Here is a 15,294-nt window from a genome sequence, read left to right on the forward strand (position 1 = left end):
TAGATTAGTTAAGAGTCCCTGACCTTTGAAAGTTAGCAAGAAATAGCCACAAACGTAACATCAGTACCAAATTGTCATTATTGACTCACATGGTTGATCATTAATGGATTCTCTTCACTTCTAGCTGGTTCTAGGACCTTTTTTTTTTCTTTTTTCTTTTTTTTTTTTCCGCCCAGAATGAAGATATCATCAAAGTCATGAACTATATTTGTTCTTTCCACAAAGGAGAATTTTAAAACTCTGCCTAGGTCTCTAAGAAAGAACACTATAAAAGGTTGGTCTCATGAGGAAAAAGCCACTAACTTATAGGTTAACCAGAGGCCACTAGAAGCCCCATTAATGTAATTCCTTGGCTGGCCTACAAATACTTGGAAATGGATAAAAGCCAGCTTTCAATAGGAACTGAACACAAGGATTTAGCAGCTGATGTTGCTCAAGGTCAACCCCTCTGTAGTCAAAGCATGAGGTTTTTTTTGCCTTAAATGCCTGCAACTTCCAGTTTTAAATTGGTGAAGTTCGATACCACCATGAAACCCAAATCAGGGACCGCTAGAAGCAGCTTAAATAAAAATTTCTACCTTTCTGCTACTTGACTCAAAACATCAGAGAAATTAACCAAGAGATGGCTTTTCCAGTCTGTTCATTTCTGCTCTCACCCAAAACATGTTAATACTCCACACGCAGAGGTATCTTGGTAATACATATTCCAAGTATAGTTTTCTTGAGAAATAATAACCAGCTTTACAGGAAAACGGTTTGGGCTGACTTTGCTCATTGATGTCTAACCACTTATATCTTCAATGGAAGAAAGCATGACAGCTTGCTTTCTTCTTACCCTAGCAGGAGTAGGAGTCAGAAGACTTGAAAACATTTAAATTAGTTTGACCGAGGAAGTCTTTTTTATAAAAGTATAAAAAAAATTTCATAGCAGATTTTTAAAATCGGTAGTGTTCTCTCCTCATAGGAAATGATGTAATTCAGCAAGTTCCTTGAAAACAATGGATTCTTATGACTACAGACCTATTCATCTTAGAAATTGATGAGCATGCAAATGATTAGAATCTGCAACAATGAACATCGTACAACAATCTGTGAGGTACATGCCATCCGGTTGAATTAACAGTAACACAGGCCTCAGCAGCGTGAGGGGTTCCATTTAGCTCCACTCCCTTTTGAGTAGAGTAGGGGTCCCCCCGATTGGTTGAATGAGGGGCAGCAGCCTCTGCAATGGCCCCCGACCCTGGCCCCTTCCTTGTTGCCCCTCCCCAACCCAGGGAGCTCAACCTATCAGAGAAATGAAATGTTGTTCCTCTCAACAGTGGGGGTGGAAATTTCTGATAGAGAGTTTACACGGACTCTGAGGGAGCCTGACCTTGGCATTAATTCACTTAACCTTTAGGAAGTTTCCTGGCAAAAAAAGATTTAAAAACACTGTAGGCAGTATCTTTTAAGTGTGTCCACTGCCTTTTCTTTTTCACAAGGAAAAACTGCAAGATGTGTGTACTTTCCAAACAAGAGGAGGATTAACATCTTCACTGCTGGCTAGATGTTTCCATAGCCGGTCATTATGTTTTGACATGCTCTCTGTACACTGGGTTTTATTAACTAATCACTAAGAGGCCAGCACCGACCAGGGCAAATGGGACCAACTACATTCAGTCAAATATTGTAACACGGGATGTTCTCAGAAAATAAGAGATAAGGGTCTTGCGGAAAGTGACATGTAGCCCTGGTCATGATAAAAACCATTCTTCTGGAATTTTAACTTCTGCTTGGAAATTAGAGACAAGTACTCACTTGCCTTACCACCTTTCTCGAAACAATGCCAGAAATAAATAAAATATCCTAATGTGTGCACGGAAAAAAACTGGTAGCCATGGAGCAGGAAGCTTACAAAAGTGGGGGGAGGGGGAGAAGAAAAGATCAACAGTCTCTAGTTTATTATGAATAGAAAGAAATTTCCAGAATTTACAAACACCCACATTGTTCATTCCAAAGAGAGCTTTTGATTTAAAGGGATCACCCAAGTCTCCTCCTCTTTACAGTATATACAATGGAAGACTTTGATTTCATTTGCCTGTAATTTTGCTTCCATTCAATTGCCAATTTTAAGCTGACACTTGAAAATACCCAGTAGAATATATCTTTCTTCAGTTTAATTAACGTGGCCTATTGCCTTACAGGAAAAATACAAAATTAAGATCAATTCTTGTAAGGATCTCAGCTCAACATCAGGGCTATATTACAAGAGATAGTATCCGCAAATATAACTATACAATTGAGAACCATCTAATGGCACTATGATTCTTATTATATTATTTTTCTGAATTACAACCTTAAAACAAGGATCGTACCCTATTCTACTCTTGTTAGCCTTGTTTTAAGTATTTGCTCCACTCTTTACAACAGAACATTGTATACCTCAGTTCCACATCCAAAAAAAAGATGTGCTGTAAGAAAAGTTACATTTTAATTAAAAAAATTACACATATAAATCAAAACCTATGTTAAATATTTAATACTCTCTCCACCCAACGCGAACAGTTCTGTATGAAATAATTTACAACGATGCTTTGTCGTACACAGTTTCAGCAGCAGATGAAATGGATCTTGCAAATGCAATGAGAGTAAACCCATTCTCTCGTGGCATGGTGGTGGGCACATCAGCTCACGTGGCCAGCTAAGTCCTTAAGGTTGAAGATGAAGTTTATGCAGACTCATTGTTCTGGTGTCACAGTGCTTTTTTGCTTGGCACAATATAGTACGTGCAGTTCAGTCAAGGAACTCCTGAGGATTGTAGAAAGTAAACAAACTGAAATGGATGCATCGTACCATCTACTGAGGAGAAAGATGTGAGGTCCTGGTTGTGAATCATGAAATATTCAGAGTCTGGGTACCCATGAGTAAAGGGAGGATTTGCTGAGGTCATTCAGGTCTTCATTCTGAAAAGGAAAACGAAAGGGTTCATCACCACAGGCTTCTCAAAATGCATGCTCCATCAGTTTCTGAGGTTTTTTTTTTTTTTCTTTAAAAAAGAGGCAATATCAGATAAGCGGAAGTTACGGGCACAAACAGTACTGTGTACTTAAATAAAATCAACAAACTGTATTTAACTTTTCCCCCCTTTCAAAATGCAAGAGTCTAAAGCAAATATAAACCCAAAATAGTCAATATTAAATCAGTCAACAGATCGATGTGATTTGGAGGTTTCAGAGTTCAGTAACACAAACACGCAAAATACTTTGATGTTCTTAGGATCAAAACAAAAATGTAAGTTATAGTTGTCATGTAAAGAGGACTGTAAAATCTGGTAAGCAGGTTATGGTCAGGCTACGCTTCAACTTCTTTTGGTTTAAAGTCAACTGCAGGTTTTAGAATTTGAAGTCGCGAGCCCCAATATTACAAAATCTGAAATCAGTTTGTAACGTGACGTTGCTTGACATGAGGATTTTTGATGCAAAAGGAGGCCCAGGTGAAACAGACGTAGTTAATCATTAAATTAAAAAAGAAAGGGATTCTGATTTAGATCTAATAGAAATGTTATTCTGGCAGAAGCACATTGCTTCTATGTGATTCCAGAAAGCAGACCTCATGGGGCATTACCCATTCCCTTGCAAAGAGGAGACACCTTTTTCAACCTCAGCCCTCTTTTGCTCTCTAGCATTAACATCAGACAGTCCTTCCGAGGCCCACATTTTTCATGCATTCCAAAGTTATCTATAAAATACCAGTACTTACAGAATGTCCTGAACAGTATGTGGCACAGAGTAGATAATAAATATTGCCAAACGGGTAACTGGTTGCACTAAACACTATGGGGAACGTGAAGCTGAATTGTGCTACAGGCCCTGCTTTCTAGAAAGTCGGGCAAGGAAGGTAAGCTCCGTTCATGAACAGAGAATGCAAAGGAAAAAGGGAGTAAATCCCACGGCAGATGAACAGGAAAAGATGCTTTCACTGCAGGGAGGGAGGGAAGGATGCTTCTAGCTGGGAAGAGAAAGGAAATACCTCACTGACACATTCACCTTGGTCTGGAAGAAAAGGAATAGTTTGGGGATATGGAAATGGGATCGCATCTTTGTTGCATCAGGGTTGCATCCCCAGAGCCGAGCACAAGGGCTAGTGCATAGTTAAGTACTCACTAAATATAAGTGGAAGGAATCAAAGGGACACAAGCCCAGTTCCCATAAAACAAGGCCCGGGGAAGAAGGATGGCCAAAGGCAGACCAAGCGAAAGGGTTGTGTTGGGTTGTTGGGTTGGGTCCCAAGGTATGTGAAAAGGGGTCGAAGAAGGTAAATCTGCAAATATAGCTGGGACAGAGGGTGAAGAATCTCAAATGAAAGGCTCAGGTATCTTTATCTAAGGACAGGGACAACAGGACATGTTTCATGATGCGCCCAGATGTAGTAGATACAGTAGTCATAACCCACGCCAGCCACAAGGAAAGGAACAGACTCTACAATTCATCCAATGGACATGCTGACCAACATAACTGTTTTCCTCTCTCTTCTCTTGAAGGAGAATATGGCTGGGACAAGTCACCATTCACTATTTGGATTTCAGGTAAGCTGAAATTTACTGAACGTGGACTCTAGTTTTATGAGATTTCTGTTGCTGTTTTTATAATATGGACTCCACCCCTAAAACAGGTAAACAGTCTGTTTTTCTATATACAAGTAAAGACTTTCCATGGAGACACCAATGTTCAAACACAAAAGGACCCCAGGCTTATTTATCCCTTTGATTGCCAGAGAAACAGGACTTACTTCGCGTGGCTCCTACGAGTGAAAGGAAAACCCATCCCTTCAAAAACCCGGGAGACCGTTCTCCAGATCTCTTGTTTACTTTCAAGTTTCTCCTGAACTCACACTGCAATCTATCAGAATGTTCCTACAAGAATATCTAGACACCGCTTAGCACGGCTTCACAGCTCTGGTCCTAAAATGAAGTGGGAAGGCCACACTTTTATTAAAACACTTGCAACAAACAAACGAACTGCTTGCTCATTTATAGGAAATGGGGGAGGGAGTGGGGGGAGCAAAGGGCACACGGTCTGCTTTTCATTTTACACCTGGCTCACATCCAGAACAGGCTGAATGAAGAGCTCTGCCCAGGAATAAACTGCATCCAGTTTTGTTGTCACATGTGCCAACCTGCACGGATGCAGTGGGGGGCAGAGATCGGGGGCCTCCCTGAGGAGGGAAAACACTCTGGCTTCGCCAGATGCTGAAGTCTATTGCTTTGGGCCACGCTGAACCCCTCCCTGTAATTTCCCACAAGTATGTATGTTCAAAGAGCAGGAAATAAAAGGATCCATCAATTGCACCATAAACTTGCCCTCTAAAGTCTCAGCACTCTACATTTCAAAGTCCTTTATCATAAACCCTGATCAGCACATGTCTCAGGCACTAATGCTTACCTACTGGTGCCATCACCTTGGGGATCTCTGAAAAAGTGAAAACAAGGAATGAGGGAGGTTATGCTGACGGGGAGGGGCTGGGTACAGACCCGATAAACAGGCCGCAGAGGCCCGGAAAACCTTCAAGGGAAAGTCTGAAGTTCACATCTGTTTATCTTTGTTCAAGGGTGTGAGAGTGTGTGTGTGTGTGTGTGTGTGTGTGTTTGTACGTGTGTCTGTGTTTCTGTGTGTACGTACAGAAAATTTAGCTCCTGAGCCAATGGTACAGATATTTAACAGCCATCCCTGAGTGAGACTGGTCCTTCACTGCAGCCACTTTGAGGTCTGCACAGCTATGCCAATCATGCAGCCATTGTTGGAAGCATTTCTGGAATGCTTCCTCAAGTTCTCATTTCTTTCTGGCGATGGCCTTCTCAGCCTTGGGCATATTCTTTGGAATGGTCTCTAGAGCAGCCAGTCTCAGCCCTCTGAGGGCACCTTTGATCCTTGGGGATGGCCAAAAAGCCTTGAGAGCCAAATATGGTGAAAGAAGGGGCTGATCAAGCCAGGTAACGGTTCCCCAGTGAGGCCTTATGGAAAGCCAAAGACCCCAAAACTAAAGTTCCCAAAACACAGCTGTTCACAATTGCCCTGCTGAGTTTTGATGGAAATGAACCCTGAGGACATTATAGACAGACCTCAGTGGATGTTCATGGGACTAAAGTTCATTTGCCTTGATCCCAGCCTCTCCAGAACTGCAGTCAAGAAGGGTGATCTTCACCAAAGCAACTCACTTGAAGAAAGGCCAACATGTATATCAGACATTTTGAGAGCATGTTTTTAAAAAAACCAATACCCGTACTGGGCTCCCACAGTCAGTCAATTCAAGAAATATCTGTGACAAATGAGAAGGCAGTGATAAGGACTGTAACAAGCACTACAAGGGAAGACACCGGTATAGGTATGTTCGATGCTCTTTATATATACAACCCGGACTGACTCACACCAACCATAGGAGGCAAATATTTCAACGATGTTTTACAAATACAAATACAAAAACTCATTTGTAACACCCATGAAGTGGAAACAAAAGAAGCAAAATATTTCCTCGGATTAGAGCTGGGCAAATATCAAATGGTGATGTTCCTAGGATACATCCTCTCTGGTTACCTCACTGGGGAGTAACTCCTGGACCCAGAAAGACGCTGCACCTGTCACGAGATTTAGCAGCAGGAAATTACTTTTTGACAAAATTTCATCACCACACCAGCATCTCTTGTCCCCTTCCGTGTGTCTTCGTGTAAGATAAAACCCACCTAATCCTATTGCCAGTAATGAAAAATGTAATTTTTAAAGCATTATCAAATAAGTCAACACTTGGGCGATGCTACTTGAGACCTATGGATTACTGCATTATTGCATCCAATAGGAATTTACATCTTCTGGCCTCGACCCACTTAAACTATGCCTACGGAGAGCTGAAAAACAGAGAAAGCTTCTGCTCCCTTTCACACTCAGCCTATTGACCAGGCTGCGCTATAAAGCAGCTGAGAACAGCATAAGGTTATGATATGTGTACAATGAAGGATCCATATCCTTTCAACAATGAAGTTTTGGCCCAACCCATCGACTAACATATTTATCTTGTATTCAAATGGCTCGAAACCTGCCAATTTGTTGAGTCAAGTGCAACACAGTTATAAATACCTAGTCAAACCATTACCAGCAGTTTCTACTTCTACTAAGGAAACAGGAGTGAAATAGAAGTTCCTTGGCTATTTTCATATACCAAAATGTAGCCAGAAAGTAACTCTTCCTCACCCGACTATGATTGAAAAAAAAAAAAAAAATGACTATCGTAATGACTTTTCTTCAATGGAGACCATTGTTTGAAATCTTATATTGTAGATTCAACTAGAAAAATTTGTATAAATAAATTCCTCCACTTAAAGAAATGTGTCAAAACAGCACATTTCTCTTTCACTTAAAATAAACAGCTGTGAGTCAAAAAAAAAATTCTTGACTATAATATAGAAATTTTATGCACCACAGGAAAATGTAAAGAAGGAATAAACATTTCTTGAATTCTTGTCACCCAGGGAAAGCCACGATTCAGCTGTGGTTCTAAATCCACTATTTGCTTAAAGGACTTAAACTTTTAAAATTCTGCATTCGATATCACAAATGTTTCAATAGGACAGGAAAATCACATTTCCATCATATTTAGATTTTTTTCCCATTCTTAAAATAACTGTGATGAGAAGATATTTGAAATGCTAACCAACTGTTTTCTTTTTAAGATTTTATTTATTTATTCATGAGAGACACAGAGAGAGAGGCAGAGACACAGGCAGAGGGAGAAGCAGGCTCCCTGCAGGGAACCTGATGTGGGACTCGATCCCAGGACCTTGGGATCACGCCCTGAGCCAAAGGCAGACGCTCAACCACTGAGCCACCCAGATGTCCCTCTTAACCAACTTTTAAACCTTCCTGGTATGCTGTCCCTTTCCCTCCTTCCAATTCATGATTTTGGGGAGGAATATGGCAGTTTGAAAGTAGAAAAAGCCTCTGGCTTGGCTTTGATGTCCAAAAGTCCAAGTCCTTCAGGAAATGGCACAGGCCGAACAGTTAGAAGAACAGGGGGGAGGATTCCTCCCAGAAGAGAAACCAGTTCCCTTTGGCTGGAAATAAAGAGCGAAATGGTGGGTGCGGTGTGGAGCTCCACACCCAGCAGGATGCTGAACGTAGCACCTGCGACCCCTCTCTCAAGCTTGTCTTCCCAAGCCTGTTGATTTCTCATTTGACACAATTATATTCAACTGCACACCACTACCATGACCGCAATTCATTTCTTTAGCCACCTGGTTGATGCTGATGCAATAATTCACACTACCACTCAGAGAAGATCAAGTCTTCCAGAATGCATACTCATTAATAAGGCAACTTATAAAACACTGCAAAAGTATCCTGGTTTTAAGCCTACCTGATTCTGCCAAACAGGCCAGTAAATTGAAAAAACAAAAACAAAACAAAACAGAAAAAACAGAAAAACAACCCCTATCAGTGTTACACAGACTCATAGTTCTGGGAGTGTATAGGGGCGCTGCCTTTTAACATCCACACTACTCCATCTCCGATGGACAAAGGAGGCCACTGTCCCATTTGATGGGCTGTGAAACCCTTATTAGAGAAATTTCCTGGCTTAGAATTTGGTTCTACCAACTAGGGCGGTGGATGGAAGCATTTAGGGAGGACCCAGAATTATCAGCCCTGTCCTGTTGTCCTGTTAGCTATGGTAATCACCCAAGGGAAAAGAGAAGAAAAGCTAATTCTGGAGGACTTCAAGTTCGGGACACAGGGAGAATCTTTCTACTCTTTACAAGGTAGACCTAGGAAGTGTCAGTACAGGATGAGACCTTGGCAAAGGACAGACCTAAGTGGAGGGAGGGAAGGAGGGAGAGAGAGAAAAAGAGAGAGGGATGGAGGGAGGGAGGGAGGAAGATGGGGATCCTGGGTGGCTCAGTAGGTTAAGCATCTGCTTTGGCTCAGGTCATGATCCCAGGGTCCTGGGATCAAGCTCTGCACTAGGCTTCGTGCTTGGCGGGTAGCCTGCTTCTCCCTCTCCCTCTGCCTGCCACCCCCTCTACTTGTGCTCTCTCTCAAGTAAATAAATAAAATACTTTTTAAAAAAAGGAAGGAAAGAAAGAAAGAGAAAAGAAAAATCAATGTAGGGGCACCTGGGTGGCTCAGTGGTTGAGCATCTGCCTTCAGCTCAGGTCATGATCCTGGGGTCCTAGGATCGAGTCCCACATTGGGCTCCCTGCATGGAGCCTGCTTCTCCCTCTGCCTATGTCTCTGCCTCTCTATCTGTGTCTTTCAGGAATAAATAAATAAAATCTTAAAGAAAAAAAAAAAAAAGAAAAATCAAGGTAGGATGGAACTAAAGAATTAAAATGAGAGGTAAGACCACAAGACATTTGCTCCTTTATGTTGACAAGAAGCTAAAGAAAGGAAACCAACATCTTTGAAAATAGGCCAGAACAGGGCTGGAAAGACTTGGTTTCGTGGTCTTAAAAGGCAAAGGGTAAGTGGCCGGGCCAGGGCTTTAACGGAGCTGCTTAAAGAGCACTTTTGCCTGGTGCGAGTCACATGGGCGCGGGCGGGTGAAGATGACAAGGTCGCTGGCCGGGCCTGGGAGCACGCAGGGCTGCCAGGGAGGAGCATCTGGGGACAACGTGTGAGAGGCCACCCGGGCTCCAGTTCCCCTTTTGTCCCAGTGAAAGTCCTTCTGGTGGGGCTGGTGACTTTGGGAGACCCCCTGGGGAAGAAAGGCACCTATATCATGAAAAGAAGAGAGGGGCTGACCCGGGAGCTGGCCGCCCAGCCTGGAGCCTGCACTGTGGTCCAGGGGTGGTCACCCACAAGGGGCAGGGGCTGGACCAGGACACTTCCAGAGGGTTAGAGATTTATGGGGAAGCCAGATGAAGGCAACAGCAACACACAGCAGGGGCCTGGCTGGCTCAGTCGGTGGAGCGTGTGACTCTTGATCTTGGGGTTCTAAGTTCGAGCCCCACGTTGGGTGTGGAGATGACTTAAAAATATTTTTTTAAATAAGGTATATTAATTAAGGCAATCTGACTAAGCATTCAGAAATCTTCTAAGCTGCAGAATAGTCATTTCAGTTACTTCCCAATCTTGGTCATTTCAGTCATTTCCCATTCTTGTAATTAATAGAGAGCATGCTGATAAAGCAAGAGATAAGAGCCCTTTCCCCACCTCCCACCCCCCACAACGTAACCCAAAATGTCTCAAATCTGTCTTCTAACAAAATTAGAATGCGGGACATGTACATGACAGTCCAGGTAGGGGAACTCAGAAAAATAGTCCATCTACATTACGAGTCAGACCACATAATGTGGGGCAGGAAGCTTTAATTTTAACGGAGCTCAACCAAAAAAAAAAAAAAAACCTGTTGCTTGAAGACATCAAAGTAATAGGATACCTTCTTCCCTACCTGAGAAAGCAAGTCATAAAAGTCAAGTCTTTCTTCTGCTTTCATGGGAGCTATTTCTGCAGGATATGCTGCTCTCCCCCAGGAATTAAATTCCAGTTCTGAGGTTTATAGTTTTTATTGTCATTTCACATCAGTTTGTTGTTTTGTTTGTTTTTTTGGTGTTCAGAAATACAGGATATAGGTTTTATTGGTCTGGCTTTGATACAAACCAGTAGACCTAAATTAAAATCACAACTTAGTTTACAATGTGGTGCAGAGATGGTAAAAAAAAAAAAAAAAAAAAAAAAAGTGTTTGCAATACCACTTCTGTAATTAGGCAAAAGGGAATCAAGTGGGCTCAGCCCGGTCGTACTGCTTTAATTTTTCTGCTAAACACTAAATAGATTTTGCATTCTCTGCACTCTCCCCAGAGTCATATCAGAAATTGCTTCAAGAAAGCAAGGGCCTGATTTTACATTTGAGGAATTGTCTGACTACCCAATTGTCTCTTATCAAGCATCAGCAGCTTTTCCGTAATAGCCTAGGAACTAGAGCACAGAACAAGCGTTCACACAGGGTCTGCAGCGGGCTGAGGTAAGGATCATTAACACCACTGACATCACTCTTGGCAGCCGGAGAAAAGGGAAAACCTGTGTTTAATCTACTTCCTACTCACCACAAGTTCTAGCCGGAGTCCCCGATAATATGGGTTGCGGTTGACTTTATGGAAGAATTTGGTAATGCAAGAAAAATGTACTGAACTGAACAGGCATCTTTAAAAGGAACCACGAGGTACCTCGGCTGTGTGGCCCTGATCTTCTGTAGGTATTCTGGTCATGAGACGGGCCTAACGGAGGGCAGGGCCATTCCCAACTGTTCCCAGCAAGGTCAAGCTCAGTAGGCTTTCCCTACTGCACACATCTAATTAACATCAACTGGAGGCCATCTTCATGAATCACAAACACAAAGGTTTTACCCTTTGTCTTCCTCTTTGCTTTGAGAAGGCTAAGAGGAACCTGCAGGGAAGAATTTAATCCAGAGTCTTCAAAGCTAAGTGGGCTGTGGTCGTTATTTCTGGGGTCTAAGTGATGAATGAAAACTGTCGAAGGATGAATGAAACCAATCGAAACTGGTCATCAATACAGAAGCACAGGGCAGCATGTTTCAAACGTATTCAGTGCTCAAGTGTAAGTTGTTTTAACTTAAGAATTCTTGTTAAAGAAATGCAAGTCATAAAGGTTTCTGAGTTATGAAAGCTAGTCTTAAAAGTCAATGTTCAAAGGATGGAAAAAACTGTCCCATCCACCCTAGGCTACAGAAGGCCCCAGGTGGGACCTCTATGTAACTGGATTATGTTCAGGAGAAGTTGTAACACTGCTTGCAATAAAGTAATGCAACCAAGAGTGTGCTTTCCTTGAGTTGCCACTACCTGAGGAGTATCCTGTATGGAATTCTGAATCCTAAAATGTAATTTAGGGAATTCATTCCAAAAAAGGTTACTTTGAGGGGCACCTGGGTGGCTCAGTGGTTGAGCATCTGTCTTTGGCTCAGGTCATGATCCCAGGGTCCTGGGATCAAATCCTGCATGGGCTCCCCGCAGGGAGCCTGCTTCTCCCTCTGCCTATGTCTCTGACTCTTTCTCTGTGTCTCTCATGAATAAACAAATAAAATCTTTAAGAAAAAAAAAAAGGTCACTTTGAGGAAGAGGAGGTTCCTAACACATGGCTGTTATGCATTTATTTATTTATTTGAGACAGAGAGAGAAAGAGAGAAGCAGACTCTCTGTTGAGCAAGGAGCCCAATGTGAGACTTGACCCCCAAGACCCGGGGATCATGACCCAAGCCAAAGGCAGTCACTTAACTGACTGAGCCACCCAGGCACCTCACTGTTATGCTTTTTAAAGACTGACCAATTTTAACTCAAAACTTATTTCCAAGTTAAAATTTAAAAGGAGACTAACTAAGACCACTTACATAATCTCCTCTCATTCTTCTGTGATTTTGGGCAAGTCATTTGCTCTCTTAAATCTCAATGTGTTCATTTGTAACACGGGGAGAACGGTACCCATTTCACAGGGTTAGCCCTTGAGGTAAAATGAGATAATCCATGAAAAGTTCTCAAGTTCTCATCGTAGTGCCTGACACACAATGAGCCCTCAAACATTAGCTCTTAATAAAGAATTCTTATTAAGAACTAGGTATCCCTGGCTCTCCAATTTTCTCCTGATACCTGAAAACACACACCAACCACAAATGCATTGGTGGAAATAACAAGCAAGAATGAGTCCACAGGCCAGATGCCAGAGCCAAGGGTTGAGGCTGAAGCCAACCAAGATCAGGATGTGTCTTGCTTGGGAAGGGAGACAAAATTATTTGAGACATGAGGTGGTATGGAGGACGCGCCAGAACAAAAAGAAAAGGTAAAAGTAATAGTGGTGAAGCTAAAAATAAGACCCTAGGATAGGATTTTAGACAAAGACCTGTCTACCTACACGGGGAACAGCAGAGGTTAAATATTAGGACAGATAGCATTAGCGTATCTTTGAGCGGATCTTAAATTAATGCTATCTACAGAAACACTGCTGAAAGCCCACTTCTAGTGCTTTCTCAGAAGAAATTAGAAGCCTGAAGCCCCCACCCTTTCTAAGCTGGGGCTTCAGGCTTTCTAGACTTCATTATAAGTCTAATGAAAAGACTTATAATGCTCCATGAAAGGATTCACAAAGAATTCTCATGAATAGGCTTAAATGGATGTTCAGTGAGATTCTTCTGCACTATTTCCAGGTTCTGAAGCATGTTTCTAATTGTTGGGGGAGGAAATGGATGGCTTTTGTTTCCAAATTCTTGTCCCCAGTCTTGATCTGAAGGAATTGAACAGGAGTGTGACACAGCCAGTCAACGCTGCCTGACTTACTTGACGAAAAACCGAAATTGCTGCCAGATGCACACATCTAATGGTTGGCAGCTGGAAGAGGAGGGAGGAAAAACTGGAAAGATAATCTGAAATAATTGATAATGTATACATTGCTTGCATCTCAAAGGTCTTTGAAGCAGACAATGGTGCAGATTTCTAAGTGACTGCAAACACTTCTCTATTGTCCAGGATAAAGAGGCAAAATTCTTCCAGTTGACAAGGAGCGGCTGACCTTTCAACCCACTGACCCTAGAGTTTGTGGGCCTTTGCTTTCATCTCTCAAGTCTCACTTCCACTTTGCTCTTGTTCCTCTTGCTTTCCCCCATTATCTGACATCTCGGCCTTTTGCTTTTTAATTTGGAGCGTAGCGTCTCAGTAGCGTCTGCTGAGTCGTTCCCTGCGACAGCAAGCTGAACTGAACCGCATCAGGTCCTGAGCCTGGTTGAACAGAGGCCTCCTGAGGACAGTGGTGCCAAATTCTTAATTACAAGGTAGTGGCAACTTGAAAGGATCCTTATTAAGGGTATTTATCAGGGGCGGCTCAGTCTGGTGAGCGTCTGACTCTTGATTCTGGCTCAGGTCATGATCTCAGGATCGTGGGATCGAGCCCCACGTCAGGCTCCATGCTCAGCACAGAGTCTGTTTCTCCCTCTCCCTCTGCTCCTCCCTCCCCCCCCCGCCCCCCGCCCACCTGCACGTGCTCTCTCTTTCAAATAAAAAAAATTATTCTTAAAAAAAATGTATCAGTGACCCTGAGGGGATCGCAGCCCCAGGGGTGATAGAAGGGAGATCTGTGAAGGTGATCCTCAGGCCCACTGGTGTGCCAGGACTCTGCCTGAAACATACTCGTGGGGCTAAACCACTTTTCTCTGCGGAGACCTTCTAGCCTCCAAACATTTCACTAAATCTCTAGTTCTCAGTTTGGGTGGGCAGGAATAATTTCTCCCTGCAAGAGCTATTTGGAAAAGTCTGGAAACATTCTTGGTTGTCACAACTGGGGTTAGGATGAGGTGGGGAGAAGCTGTTGGCATCTAGTGGGTGGAGGCCAGGACTACGAAACCTCCCACAACACACAGGATGGCCACCAGTAGCAAAGAACTGTGTCATTAGTTCTGAGGCTGAGACACCATATGCTCTAGAACTGTTGCCGAAGCCACCAAATGCACCTGTTACCCGTTGCTGGGGTCCACACCGGTTCTATGGAACAGAATGAGGGAAGAGGTACGTTCCTGTTCCAAGGCCTTGCTTTGTTTACGACTCCACACTTCAGAATCCCAGTGGGTGTGTCCATGCTCTCAGCCTTTCCCAATTCATCACTGCTGGAAGCTTAGTTCACCTGCATCCCATTCCCTCCCTCTTCCGCTAGAAGACAGCTGATCTGATTAACCAGCCCAGGCCCATGTTTCCATACGTTCCTCCTCCAAAGGAACACAAGAATGTCTGGGGGCAATGCAAAAGCAATGACTAAAGAAGGTAGAGTACCAGGCACTGTGGAGGCCAAAGCAACAGAGCCTGGGGAAGACTAGCAGGTGTGATGCTGCGCCACCTCCATGACCATGACATAAAGATCGACCCCAAGAGGAGATACCCTGTATCATGCCCAGGCTTGTATCTCATCCAACTGAGCCTGTACTTTGTGGATGGTCTTGGACAAGTCACTTGACCTTGCTTTGCCTCCACAATTTAACGAAATGGAGAAAATATCTAGTCCTCACAATCATTTGTAAAACTCGGTGAGAAAGAAGAGAACTTTCCTTTTGGTATTTGTGACCATTAGTCACGCTCGTTGTCCTGAAATAACTGGGAGTAAAAGGAAGTTAAGAATTAGGTCCCTTCTGTTCCAGAATTAGTCAACTTTTTAAAATAAATCCACTAACTTCGCTAAGAGGCGACTCCCAAGTCAGAATAGTATTTCCTAGAGATTTTTTTTTTTACTTTATGAGATAAATACCTTGGAAGATGATTTATTACAAAAAAAGTCAAAGTTA

The 15,294-nt window shown here is 42.9% G+C and overlaps 1 protein-coding gene and 1 long non-coding RNA gene across 2 annotated transcripts in view; one reads left to right on the forward strand and one right to left on the reverse strand.

The window, feature by feature from the left end:
• Window positions 1-1,918: 1,918 nt before the first annotated feature.
• The window catches only part of IRS1 (insulin receptor substrate 1), a 60,290-nt gene continuing 46,914 nt past the window's right edge, over window positions 1,919-15,294 (reverse strand). The window contains exon 2 of the mRNA XM_072796455.1: window positions 1,919-2,942. The gene's annotated coding sequence lies outside the window, so the exon portion shown is untranslated. The remainder of the gene's footprint in view (window positions 2,943-15,294) is intronic.
• Window positions 3,800-4,979, forward strand: LOC140616095 (uncharacterized). The gene is made up of 3 exons (XR_012016627.1): window positions 3,800-3,876; window positions 4,520-4,564; window positions 4,753-4,979. It is a non-coding gene; the product is annotated as an uncharacterized lncRNA (long non-coding RNA).

This window comes from Canis lupus, chromosome 24, assembly GCF_048164855.1.
Source record: "Canis lupus baileyi chromosome 24, mCanLup2.hap1, whole genome shotgun sequence".
NCBI classification, from domain to species: Eukaryota; Metazoa; Chordata; class Mammalia; order Carnivora; family Canidae; genus Canis; species Canis lupus.